General features: G+C 51.1%; 1 long non-coding RNA gene across 1 annotated transcript; it reads right to left on the minus strand.

Annotated features, from left to right (window-relative positions):
• Nucleotides 1-5,122: 5,122 nt before the first annotated feature.
• On the minus strand, nt 5,123-8,829 carry LOC122203889. The gene is made up of 3 exons (XR_006195387.1): nt 8,634-8,829; nt 7,361-7,446; nt 5,123-5,207 (listed from the first exon to the last, which is right to left on the minus strand). It is a non-coding gene; the product is annotated as an uncharacterized LOC122203889 (long non-coding RNA).
• Nucleotides 8,830-11,604: the final 2,775 nt, after the last annotated feature.

Here is an 11,604-nt window from a genome sequence, read left to right on the forward strand (position 1 = left end):
GTATTTGAAATGTGTGTGTGCACCTGCACACACGTGCACACACACATTCTGTAGGAACTGTGCAAAAGGCCAAAAGAGAAGCAATTTATCTGGGTTTACATTCACTGTTTCTTTGGTTCCTTAAATATTTTATTAATGCCCCGTGACTCACTAAATGCAAATATATGAAGGGAAGGCACTCATATGAGAGGAAATGTTTGGTTCAAATAAACTATGACTTCAATCTATCATTTATTGCATTTGAATAAACAGAAAAGGCCTCTAAACCTTTTGAATTTTCATTCATTTTTATGGCCTCCTTATATTCTTCCAAAGTGCCTTCATACTTATATGTAATATAATGAACTACGCACCTGATTCAAATTCTTTCATTGCCCAGTTAGAGGTGGAATTTGAGTTAGCCGACCAGCCGGATAGAGTACTAGCAGCTGTTGTAAATTCAAATGCGTTTTCACAGGAAAAGATAGACTTCATACTGGAGAGTTTATTATGCTGTTTATTGCACACATGGGGACTGAGTTTCATTACCTGCCCACCCTGGTCAAAAATAGAAGAAAATGTCCATGAATCAATCTGTGTGAAAGAGGCATTTGGCTTGTATCTTGATTGGGGAGGGCCAGCTATTTATAAAATTAGTTTGATCAAAACAATGAGCTAAAAGGCTAGCTGAAATAGAGCCACCTTTTAACTGGGTACCACCTACTCCCCAGTGCAAAAGCCTTTTCTTTTCCCAGGTTGGCTGGCCAAGTAAGTGCTCTGAAACAGAGGGGTCCGGCAGCATGGGACTCACTGACATTGTCAGTGCCAAATCTAATGGCCAAGTGGGAGGCTGCGTCTGGATCTAATAATAGAAAGAACTTTGGAGAATCTCTCAAAGAGATCGCAATAGCATTTCCTGAAAGAAAAACACAAGAGCAATGTGTCCTACACTTTGAGAGATTATTTTAAGAGTATGTTGAAAGCTGAAGGCTGGGCCTTTCAAGGGCACCCTGCAGAGTGCCCTGACCCAGGCTAAGCTGCATGAAAGGCAAACTGTCACTTCTGATGGGCCCATGAAGCCCCTCTGCCCTCATTTTAGGTACAGCACAGAAACTCTTAATGAAAATAGCACTAATGGCCCTGATGAGGGAGCATAAGGCCAGCGGAGGGCAAAGCACAAGGTAACAACACCCCCTCCCCCCCACCAGGTGGGACATGTGTGATAGTCCTCAGGCGCTCCTGGCTGCCCAAGGACAAAGGAAAGGACAGAAACCAAATGACTGAACTGATTGAGTCTCCATCAGTTTACAAATATCTTAGTAAATTACAAAAAGGAAATTTTATCAATAGTCTAATCTCCAAGAACTTCCCACCGATAAGCACGATCATGCTTTCCTAGAGGGTAAAACAACCTTAGCTTGACAATAGCTAGGCCTCCAGTAATCTGTGAGTCTTCTCTGGCATATGGAAATCCCATTAAGAAACTTCCTCTTGACCTTACCTGTCCCAACTGCACAGTGTATAACCAGTCACTCTTCAGAACCCCAGTGCAGCACTTTCTGCCCACGGGTCCTGTCCCTGTGCTTTAATAAGATCACATTTTATGCACCAAAGCTGTCTTCAAGAATTCTTTCTTGGCTGTCGGCTCCATGCAATGAGTATTATTACCTGCAAACAGGCTGAGAGAGAATGATTCTGTATTGATTCTGGAGGCACAGCTGGCAAATGATGGAAAACCTACCCCAGAGGCCAGGGTGGGGTGGCACCCTCCTCCTCCTGGGTGGAATTAGAGGGTGGTGCTCACTCTGGCTTACAGGATGGAGGAACACGATTTCAATGAATCCAGTTAACAAAATAATAGCCCTCAGCACACAGGAGGCCTAGGCCTCTGACCTGAGTCTGTGAGTCTCAGAATGGCTCCAGAATAGCATAGGCAGGACCCTGTGCAGCCCGGGACATGTAGCACTGGGCACCAAATCCCTCCCAGTCAAGTCTTGGCCGCATGATTTAATACCTGCCCTCAATCCCTTGGCTATAAATTTAAAAGGCAGTGGGAAGATACAGTTTTCAAAAGCATTTGGGAACAAAGAAATATTTGGTTATCAGTTATTTTGAACAAATAGCCAAAATCCATTATTCATATTCTATTGACATATGGTCCAGAAATAAGTGAAGGCACCGTCCAGATTTACTAATTCAACCCCTGGAAAGATTTTTGTTAGCTTTGTTTTTATTAACCAGTTTGGCACTCTCTACAGCCTTAAATTTATAGCATGATTTTTATGCTTCCTCATTCAGTTTGGATTTGTGTAAGCCTACAACCTGAAAATGAAACTGGTATATAAGTAATTTATGGGAGCAAAGAGAAGTAGCCAAGAGATGTGAGTCACGGGTGAGGTGTTGGGCAGAAATCCCGTGGCCAGGCTTGCTAATGACCACCCTGGCAAGGGGCAAGCTCAGGCATACGCGCGTGTGTGAGTCAGGTGTATGTTTGAAGTAGGGTCCCTGGGTCTGCAGGGACAAGAGGCAGAGAATTTACTGGAGAAATACGTAGGGAAATTAGGCCCCACCGGCAATCCTCCACAGGCAGGTAAGGAGGTCCCAGAAGAAATGGGATCCAGTTCAGGACACACAGAGTTCTCCCGGCATCCATGCTCCATTTCCCTTTGTGACCGTACCCCCTCTGGTGCCTCTGCAATCTCCAGCTGTCTGCAATACTCTGAACGGGTTAAAGGTCTCATCAGTCTATCCTGTAGAGCCCTCCTTCGGAAACTATGGACCAGGCACTGGCCAGACTATGCTGTTAGGGAGACCCTGAGCTGCCAACCCACCGCTGGGACCACTATGTTCCCTACCTACCCCCTTCTCCGTAGGTTCCAGGACCGGGTGGAGGTTAGAGCAGGCACCTCGAAGCACTAACCACAGAGTTACCGTGTGACCCAGCAACCCCCTTCCCAGGGATGCACCCAAGAGAACTGCCAACAGGTACCCAACAAATAACCTGTCGGCCAGTGGTAGTTACAGAATTGTTCTCAGTAGCCAAACGGTGGAAACAATCCAAAGGTCCCGGATGTGTGAACGGATAAAAAACAAAAACAAACAAACGCGGTCTATCATACAACGGAGTGTTCAGTCACAAGAAGCGAGGTACTGATACAAAATGGATGAACTTTAAACAGTGTGCTAAGTCAAAAAGCCAGACACAAAAGGTCACATCATGTAGGATTCCACAAAAATCTAGACTTGGCAAATTCATAGGAACAGAAGTTGATTGGAGGTGGCCAGGGGCAGAGGGAGGGGGAAGAGGGTCGCTGCCTCATGGTTAGTTTCTGTTTGGGGTGAAATCAGAGGTTTGGGGAGATGTGCAGGCTGTACAGCATGTGAATGTAGTTAACGCTACTGAGTTCTGCCCTAAAAATAGTTAAAATGGCAAAACGTGCATTTATTTCACCACAAGGAGAACTCATATGGGATAGGCCAGTGGGCGGCGGGCAGAAATCACTGCTGTGGGGACTCCCCCCTGTCCTTTGCAGGGGCCTCGCAGGCCACTGTCGGCACAGAGTCCAGAAGTTTCCCCAACCCCCTGCGGAGGCTCCAGCCCCGCAGCTGCCCACACAGCCTCCTGCAGCGGCCCAGAGGCCCTGTTCTGTCTGCCTGCGAGCCCCGGAGGTGACCAGTTCTCTGACCCTTCCTTCCCAGGCCCTTCCCAGGCTCCAGCGCCCATATTCGATTCCCGGTTCCCAGAACACCCGGAGGGGGCTTTCCTGGCCTATAGAAGGACCCACTTCCTGGTCCCATTCAAAGCCTTCATCGGTGGGGAATGGCCTGATTCTTCCTCTCTGGGGAGGGAGCTGCTCGTGGAGTACCTTCAACCACCCTGGGAGGAGTGCTTCAGCGTAGCAAGTATTCCCCACATCTCATCTCATCTCCACTACTGACTGCGAAGCATGTTATTACTCGGGGAGGACGAAACAATTACTAAGTGGTGGTGGCTGGGCTGGGCCTGCCTTTCCCTGGGGCGTCTGATCGTTGCTCTCCAGTCACCAGGCTCGGAAGTGCTTCTCGGGGACCCTCACAGGTGGCCCTGTTCACTCCCACCCGAATTTCCATGCTCAGCCTTCCTTGGCATTCAGAATATGCGCCAACCCCCCCAGGAAGCCTGCAAAGTTCGGACGTGTTTTACGAGTGGTTATTATTGAGCTCATTAGCGTTACCCTATCTGTCTTTCACTGTTGTTATTGATTTTCGGACTCACCCGTCACAGAGCATCTGGGCACAAGCCCAAGACAGATGCTTAATTAAACTCTGAACATCCCCACTCTTGCTCACACACACATTGGTCCCTGAATAACAAATCAGACGAATGCCAGTGTAGTCAGATGGCCCTGGGATCATGGGCAGTAAAAGTGGCCAAACCCCGAGAGGCACCTCCAACTTTGAAAGTTCACCACTGCTCAGACACGTTCTCTCGATGAGCCTTCGACATTCTGGTACCACAATGAGAGCAGGGCGCGGAGCGGCTGACATCGCATCTCCTTGGACCCTGCAGAGACACACGGGCGCACCAGGGAGGGAAGGTCCTTGCTCAAGAATGGAGTTATTGGCGTTTTGGTCAGACTGGCTGGCGCATTAGCCCCAGTTCCATGGTCTCCTGACCACAAAAGTCACTGTTCCAACTGAGAGGCCACTGTGCAAGACTGACACTGAGCTGGCACAGTTCCAGGTGTGTCCAAGAAGGCTTGTATTCAGACACAGTGCTCTTGAGGGCAGCTGCCTGAAAGCGGCCAGTTTCTGTGCACACGTGGTGACAGATCTCCCACTGCCCTCCGTGGAACTAACACAGATGTCCATCCACCTTTCCCAAGGGTGCAAACTTCCCTCATGGTCTGAAAGTTATGACCAGAGTACCGTTCTTAACCAGGGGCCACTTCGCCCCCCCACCCCGGGGGGCACATTTGACAATGACCAGATACATTTTGGGAAGTCATGACGGGAAGGGGCTGCTTCTGGCATCCAGGGGGCAGAGGCCTGGGATGCTACCATCCGGCAGCCCCATGACGAGGAGTCATCCGACCAAAATATCAACAGAGCCCAGGGGGAGAAACCAGCCCTTGAGAACGCCCACCCCACACTTACTGTTCTAAAGACTTTCAAAGCGTTAAAATAATTACGTTGACAGGCCTTTGTCCACTTGGGCTGCTCTAACAGAGTAGGAAAGACTGGATGGCCTGTAAACAACAGACATTTATTTCTCCCAGCTCTGGAGGCCGGCAATCTAAGATCCAGGTAACGGCCGACGTGACACATGGCAAAGACCTGCTTCCTGGTTCGCAGCTGGTGCCTTTGCTGCGTCCTCAAAGGCCAGAAGGGACAAGGGAGCTCTCTGGGTCTCTTCTGTAAGGTACTCATCCCATTCGTGGGGGCTCCACCCTCACGACCGAATCACCTCCCTAAGGCCCCAATTCCAAATATCATCACACTGCGGATTATTTCAACATAGGAATCGAGATGCAGGCAAATAGGCTGTATTACAGGTGGATCGAGGCCTCTTCTACCTTTAAAGCAATCTGCTTATCGGCACAAACACAATCTCCAATATATTTAAGATGTTGAACCTATATTTGTCATGCATCTTTTTAATTTACATGAGGCTTTCAAGTATTGTCTTCCTTGTTTGAACACTGGGAATCTATTTGCTGTTTGTGCAGAAGGGCATTCCCAGAAGGGCACCTGGTAGACAGAATACACTTTTTCTCCCAAAGAGGACAAAGTCCCCTCCCTCCAGGAGTGTGGAAGCTCACAGGCACGTGGCAATGACACATCAATGGGAGGACATCTACACTCCCACGAGGTAGACAGCAAGAACCATCAGCACACAGAAATCACGATGGACTAAAGTAAGACCTCGCTAAGATGCTGTGACTTCGTCTGGACCCTCAAGGAAAAGTCAGGGCTGGGAGAGTGAGTGGGGGATAGGAGGATGCAGGGCACAGGCATTTTGCTAAAGCAAACTTAACTTGGATCAAGAGAACAGTGGGGCACAGGATTCGTACCGGGAGCACTGGGGCTAAATTTGGAAAGTGAGCTGGGAACCAGCTTACAACTTGCCGTGAATACCAGACTTAGGCTACCACGAAAGGTTTTTGACCAACAGATCTATTACAAAATGAAAGAAGTGTTTTCATAAACCTAATCGGTCACTTTGATAAAGCTAGAGCAGAAATCAGGTGGACAATCGAGATACTGTAGGACACGGGAGTCGTGAAAAAGGCCTTGATTAGGGTAAGATTTTGCATCCGAGTGGTGACTGAACAGGAGATGTTCTTGCTGTTATTATGAATGAGAGGTCACCAAAGGTGGAAAAGGGAACAAGGAGGCGATGGAGGGATTGTGAAAAGCTGTTTGGGGGAAGAAGCAGCGGAGAAGGACTTTAAACTTTCAGAAATTCCTCATCTCTATACAGCCTGATCCTCTTTCCATCGCTTCATTGAGACTGTTTTTATTTATTTTTTTTTAATTTTTTTAATCTTTATTTATTTTTGAGAGAGAGACAGAGTGTGAGCAGGGGAGGAGCAGAGAAAGGAGACCCAGAATCTGAAGCAGGCTCCAGGATCTGAGCTGTCAGCACAGAGCACGATGCGGGGCTCGAACTCACGAACCGTGAGATCATGACCTGAGCCGAAGTTGATGCTCAACCAACTGAGCCACCCAGGCGCCCCGAAACTGTTTTTAATATAGAAGTCACAGTGACCTCATAACTGGCCAGTCAAATTGCTTATTTTTCAACCATCATCCTACTAGATTTACCCGTAGATTTTCAGCTACTTGAATGTTTTCATTTTTTAAGGCACATTCAGTGTGCACTGTCTTTGTTTTAATGCAAATAGTTTTAAGCACATTCAGGCAGTATGTTAAGCTTCAGGGGTAAAATGAACATGATTCCTTCTCTCCATAAACTTATAACCCAGTGGGAAACAGCTATTAAACAAGTAATTATGCATATATCCCTGTATAAATATAATTGTGGTAAGTGCTATAAAAAAAAATAGATGCTCTGAGAGTTCATCATAGGGAACCTCCCTTGTTCTGGAACAAAGAAAAAACTCCCTGAAGAAATACTCTGGCTGGGACGTGATGGGTACGGGGGAGTTCACTAGATGGACGGCCAAGTATGATACCCAAAGGGCGCCGTGTGCAAATGCCATGGCCCAGGGAGAGCTAGGGGCCGGCATGGCCCCTTTCAAGGGGGGTGACCAAGGGAGTGTGACAGGGCAGAAGGCTGGCCACATTAGACCATGCCACCCCCACAATCAAGATTTTGAATCCAGGGTCACAGCAGGCCACGGACAACATAATAAGGTCTGCGTTTTCACAACACTACCTTCAGTGCCGCCCAGATGGCGGGCTGGCGGTGGGCAAGGGTGCGTGGCGGGGAGGCCAATCCAGAAGTTGCTGCGGGGGCTCCTCCTTGAGTCAGAGCGATGGCAAGGGGATGGGGGGGTGTATCGGAGAAAGAGAGGGAGAGGCTTTGGTTAGTGACTGAATGTGAAGAGGTCCCGGAAAGGTGCCCTGGGAAGGGGAAGAAGATTCAGTTTGGACACAGGAAGCTGAGCTGTCCTGCAGATGAGCTCTGAGTCAGCCTGGGGCAGGAAACATTACTGCCCTGCTGTCTAAAAGCTCTCTCCCTCCTCCCTCTCGGAACATCCCTCCCCAGCCTCCTCCCGGCACCCTTCCAGCTCGGGTCTCCTCGTACGGCGGTGGCGGCAGCATGCGCACACTTCACTCCCGAGGCCCCTCTCCTGCTGGTCTCTCCCCCCCCCGGAGGGAACCACCCTCACGCCTCCTGCAGTTCTGTCCAAATGCCCAGGCCCCTACGTCTCGTCTCCGCCCCATTCACCTGCAGTGCAGACCCCACAGCACAACCGGGTACCTGCGGCCTTCTCTCCGGGGTCCTGCTGGCATCTTAAGCTTAACTAACACAAATCTGAGCTTATTCTCTCCCCTGAGAGAAAAACAAGAGAAAGGGAAAAGGGCTTCCAACCTCTATTAATGGCAGTAGCCTCTGCTCGATGCCCAGCCCCCACATATGGGATCCGTCCTCCTTGGCTCCTGAAAACCAGTCGTTCGTAAAAATGTGCCGATCCCCTTTTGAGACCAGCCTGCTGGGCCCTCTGTCCTCCCCTGTCCAGGCCCTCGTCACCTCGCTGGCCCCAGGGTTTCTCACCGCGGCACCTCCTGTACGTCGCACCGGGGGGTTATTCGAGCACACGGAGCCGAGCACACGGCCTGGCTGCAAAACCCCTGCAGGCCCCTGGTGGGAGGACACACACTTGGGCCTGCAACCTGCCCTGCTGCCGGCGGCTCTTCCCGTCCATCCAGCACCTGTCTCTCGGCTGCCCTCCCACGGGCCTCCACCTGCCGCCTGCGAACTCCCCGCCCAGCACACCCCTCTCCCTCAGCTTCCCTGCCTTCTCCAGGTGACCGTGTGTTCCTTCCTCGGGCTTCCACAAGCAGCGCTCACAGACTGAGGGTCACATTTATCACCGTGTTCCGCAACTTATCTGCTTGGCTGTCCACATTTACAAAAGTCCCCGATCCCTCCTTTGCATCCTTAGGACAGGAGAAGCCACGGGCTCAGCCGCCAATCAGTTCACCTGTTCTGAGTCCTGGCTGCCCTGTGGAGCCACCCGGCACACGTCTTAGACACGGCCCTGCCCGGGCACCGTCCGCGGAGACTCTGGCTCGACCGCGGGGGCAGGCCTCAACCGCGAGAGGGCCTCCAGGTGAGGGCAACGGGCAGCTCGAGCTGAGAGGCCAAATGAGAAGCGGGCAGGGCTTGCTCCATGGAAGAGGAATTCTGAAACCGTGAGAGAGGGGAAGAAGCACTCCCACACGCGACAGAAGGCCCCAGTCCACGGGGCTGGCGGGGCGGCCTGGCGAGCTAGCTGGAGACCCCTCGGCGTGTCTGAGGGGCTGGAGTTGGCCTCCATGGGCTCAAACCAGATGGAGAAGTTGGAGGTAGAAGGACTCTGTGCTGTGGGCAAGGACAGCAGCCTGAAGGGTGGCATGAATTCACCCTCCCCCCCGGATGCGGGAGGGTATTGCTGGTGTTAAGAATGGCCCACACCTGAAACACAAGAGGTGTTCACAGCCCCGTCTTCCAGGTGCTTGGAGGAGTCTCGAAGTACTTGTGGGGTAAGCCCGCCACGAACAGAGCGAAGGGACGCACCAGCTGGGCTGGCCGCTCCCGTCAAGGGGTCCCCGGACAGCAGCTAAGAGGCTCGCATTTTGTCTTCCTGTCCTGGGGAGGGATTCGCGTGGATTCTCTCTGCCCGAGCAAACTGATGCGTTTGTGGGTAAACAGTGGTCTCTGCCTTCCTGTGCCGGCAAGAGCGCCAGGCTCGGCCCCCACGTGGAGGACGGCCACCCCGCGGTCCGCGGAGACACGGGCCCTGGAGACGCCTGCGATCCTCACCCGCGGGAAACGTGCGCGCGAGGAGACGGTGACATTTGGGAGAGAACAAAATAGCACAACATGTAGGAAGTTGCGAGAGAAGGATTATTTAATCCTCTTCTGAAATGCTGGCTGGGCTCCAAGAGCAGTAGGCAGAAGACCAGTTTAGGAAAGCGAAAACCAATCTGAATAATGATGAGAGAGCCGGTGTCAGGAGCCGGCCCAGCAAACTCATTTATAGCCTTGAAAATGAGGGAATAATTGAATCTTCCTGTGGAAATGAACATGCTGCAGAAAAAAAAAAAAAAAAAAAAAAAGAGATCAAATTGGATTTTTCTCCCCAGGTCCTAGAACTCCTATTTCTGCCCTACGCGGTAGGGGAACAATTACATAATCAGAGGAAACCCTCTCTCTACCGTCCAGCCTTACAAAGACGTTCCATTCCATTCCGCAGAGCAGAATCCATTCAAACTCGTTCCAGGTTGTGTCTGCACCCAATGCTGTTAAGTCCTAAAATCACGCGGCCTCTGCAGCTCACGTTCCAGAAGATCTATTGTTTCATCCAAAGCACAAAGAATTAGTGGCGGTCCTTAAAATGGTCTCTCGGGCAGTGAGACACTGAAGGAAGGAGCCTGAGTACCTGTGCCCGGGTGGGCTCACCTCCTCCAGAAGCACAGGGCTGCCCTTCCTGCCTCGTCTGGAAATGGCCCAGCCGGGAGGAACGCAGTGACTTGGGTCTGGCCACTTTGTTGGGATACTTACATCCACGAGAACAGAATGCCCCCAGGGCTGGAGAAGCAAGGGGTCTGGGCTCCTGTGTCCCGCGTGTCAGGCACGGCAGCAGGGACCTGCATAATCTGGCCGGTTTCCCTGTCAGAGTAGGTCTCTCCTCCCCTTCTCTACCGTGTCAGCCCCAAAATACTGTTTGGCAACCAAAATAGCTCACTGCTTCAGCACCCCCATAATAAACTGACAGGCGCTATGTCAATAAAATACACAGAAATTATTTGTGACCAGAAAAAAAAAAAATAAATAACCTTAAATATCATCAAAACTGAAAGGAGGAAAAGCACAGGATCAGGGTTTCTAGATCTGGACGCTGGGCATCACATCGATTTTCTATGAAGCTGAATTCTGCTCCCAGGGTTGACAGCATGGAAATAATCCTAGGGCCGCATGCCAAGTGCTGCTCGTTTATTCCTCTAACACCCTGACAGGGTAGGAACGATTACTACTGGCCTGTGTGGGAAACAGCGGAGGCAGAGAGAGGTCACTTGTTTCAGTCAGGATCACACAGCTAGTAAGCGTCAGAACTAGGACAGGAAGAAGCCAGGCAGCCCGAGGCCACAGGCCATGCACTTAGCTGCCACACGGTGTTGCCATGAGCCAGAAACTGCCCTGGACATTTTATAGACATCATCACATTTGGTGTGTGGATCTTTGTAACCCTAATTTGCAGACGAGGCATATAGGCACCACCAGGGTTTAGGGAAACACTCCACCACGCAGGCATTTAACCGCGTGCCCTGGGGCGCACCAAGGTGAACCACCTGTTATAAAAGTTCTTTGTAAAGCTCTCACAGCCCGGCGTGTGCACCAGACACGGTCGCTGCTGCCACGTGTGAATCAGCTGAGGTTGCCCCGGTCCTTGACGTGGCGGCCATCCCCCGACACATGTAATACTGCCGCTCCACGATCCTTCTAAAAACTCTGAAAACCCACGTCCACCGTGAAATGTGGCCCATGTACCCTTTCTCCAGGACACACACGTTGTACACACACGTCGTACGTGCCTACGCACGCGCATGTGCACACCCACATGGGTGCAGCCACACAGATACCCACAACCATGCTGGACACACCCAGACCGATCCTTGGCCCACCTTGGTAAGTTAACTTCTGGAAGAACAGAAAATAAAAATTGGTCTTTAGAATCATGGTTGCAAGTATCTAACAGGTGCTAGACATTCAACGCGTCGTTCGGTTAATAAAGGTACGGCCGGGTGAACTGCCCGAACCTGGAAGGGAGCCCACCCGCAGACACACCCCCCGCGTGATGGCTGTGGGGCCCAGGAGCAGCAGGGGAAGCACTGGGACTCAGAACCCTGTAGGGCGGCAACATTTCAGTCTCCTCTCTAACCGGACAAGCTGATGCTACTGGCTACGTGACC

Source organism: Panthera leo, chromosome D3, assembly GCF_018350215.1.
Source record: "Panthera leo isolate Ple1 chromosome D3, P.leo_Ple1_pat1.1, whole genome shotgun sequence".
Classification (NCBI taxonomy): Eukaryota; Metazoa; Chordata; class Mammalia; order Carnivora; family Felidae; genus Panthera; species Panthera leo.